This window comes from Rhinichthys klamathensis, unplaced genomic scaffold (genome assembly GCF_029890125.1).
Source record: "Rhinichthys klamathensis goyatoka isolate OS25496 unplaced genomic scaffold, OSU_Roscu_1.1 h1tg000347l_1, whole genome shotgun sequence".
NCBI lineage: Eukaryota > Metazoa > Chordata > Actinopteri > Cypriniformes > Leuciscidae > Rhinichthys > Rhinichthys klamathensis.
This window is the reverse complement of record NW_026606859.1, coordinates 532,825-535,000: the sequence shown is the minus strand read 5'-3', so window position 1 is coordinate 535,000 and position 2,176 is coordinate 532,825. Positions and strand designations below refer to the sequence as shown.

The window sequence follows — 2,176 nt, the reverse complement described above, 5'->3', positions numbered from 1 at the left end:
GATGGATGTCGACTGTCATTTCATTACATTTGCAATATTAAAACATTTAAACAAGTAGTTCAGAATCTGATCTGAGCAGTCAGAAGTGAACTCTAATATGTGACCATGATATAAAGTGTTGATATTAGGATATATCTCGAGGAGATCGGCAATGCTCAGCCTCGTTCAACATGTGTTTCACACACATCCACATAAACATGCTTTCTTACATCTGGTTACACACAATTTAATTCAGACGTCATTAAAAGTACATTAGGCTCTGTGATTATTCTAAACCAGCTTTCATGCGACCTCTAAATTCGCAGATGCAGGTTTAAATCATAATGCATGATATTGACTGTGAGAGAATGAGCGAGTATAAAGAAAGTCGATGACTGACCGTTATGTGTGTGTCCGTCTTCGGTCGCAGTCCGGCAGGGTCAGAGTAAAGTTTGCTTCCTTCCACATAAACCCTGACTGGAGCTGGAGCTGGAGCTGGAGCTGGAACTGGAACTGGAACTGGATTTGGAGCTGGAACTGGATCTGGAACTGGAGCGCAGTTTGACGAGGATCGAGTAAGCTCTGCCTCTCTCCTGTCGAAGCCTCAGGGCACGTCAGTTTCCGGGTAATGTCTAACTAAACATCTAACACACACACACACACACACACACACACACACGGGGAGCCAGACTAACCCACACAGATCAGTGTGTTCCTCTTAACCACTAACAGTTATGGGCTAGCCAGCTGTTTCAGACTGGGACTCTCCTTCATTAGAGCTATTTTCACACGGATATCTACACTATTAAAATATTTAAAGTCACTTTGAAATACAATGAGCAATATTTTAAAACCTGGCCTATTTATCACGTTTAAAGTTAATGGAGACAAACACAATATAGTTCATTGTTAGTTCAGTGATATATAACAAAACTGTTTCTTATTTTTTAAAAATATTAATAATAGTCTAACCGTGTTGTAAAGTGTTTTCCATCTGCATCACGTCATTTATTACATCCATGCTCATGTCGTTACAAGTTATAAGTAAAGAAACAGAGTATGATGCATTTAATGTAAAATATTACTCTATTTATTCATATGAAAGTCAAAATAAACATTTGATACAAAGCCTTGAACAAGTTAAACGTGCATTTCTCTATATGAAAACCATTAGGATATCTTAAAAAACATAGCTAATAATAAAAAATAAGTATAAACAGCTCACAATTAAAATAAAATATGCTAAATTTATACAACAAATTTACAAAATTGATTTTTAAGCCTACATCATGTCATTTCTGAAGACCTCAATCATTCCTGAAAATGAAATAAATACGATTAATATTAATAATATTATCTCTACTTTGACAGATGCAAATAAAAGATGACCGCTCGTTACTCTATTAATAATAAATACAAAGCATACAGTAACTCAATTGCAATGCAAATTTACAACACCCAATCTGAAAACTGACCACATGATAATTATTCTATAACAAATAGACAGAAGGAAATATTAGTCTAATACATAATACAGTCAAATGGGATACATTTTACAATATGTTTACACAATAATAATATTTTCCAAATTAAAAAGTTAAAAGTGTTTGTTCTAATTAGTTTCATTACTTATGCAGTATGAACTAACAACAAAATATTGTTTGTATTACTCATTAATATGTTTATATTTAAAAAAAAACATGATTGGTTATTGTACATCATGATATTGTCAGCCAGAGTTGAGGACAGAAACACGAAGATGAAGATTTAGGTAAATATGCTTTAAAGGAACACTCCGACTTTTTGGGACTTTAGCCTATTCACCTTATCCCCCAGAGTTAGATAAGTCCATACATACCTTTTTCATCTCCGTGCGTGCTATAAGTCTGTTTGACGCACCCACCGCTAGCCTAGCTTAGCACAAAGACTGGATGTAAATGGTTGCAGCTAGCATACTAATCCAAATAAGTGACAAAATAACGCAAACATTTTTCTATTTACATGTTGTGATTTGTATAGTCACAGAGTGTACAAAAAACAAAGTCACATGAGACACAGACATATTTTAACCGTATAAATACTGGGAACTATATTCTCTGAAGGCGAAGCACTGCTACTTGGGCGGAGTGATAACCGCAGCACCTGAGACGCTCTCTCTGCTCCTCACCACGGCGCGTCTCAGGTGCTGCGGTTATCA

At 35.6% G+C, this 2,176-nt stretch overlaps 1 protein-coding gene across 1 annotated transcript in view; it reads right to left on the bottom strand.

Annotated features, from left to right (window-relative positions):
* Positions 1 to 491, bottom strand: part of cysltr1 (cysteinyl leukotriene receptor 1) — a 40,747-nt gene extending 40,256 nt beyond the window's left edge. Inside the window, exon 1 of the mRNA XM_056232541.1 lies at positions 380 to 491. The gene's annotated coding sequence lies outside the window, so the exon portion shown is untranslated. The remainder of the gene's footprint in view (positions 1 to 379) is intronic.
* Positions 492 to 2,176: the final 1,685 nt, after the last annotated feature.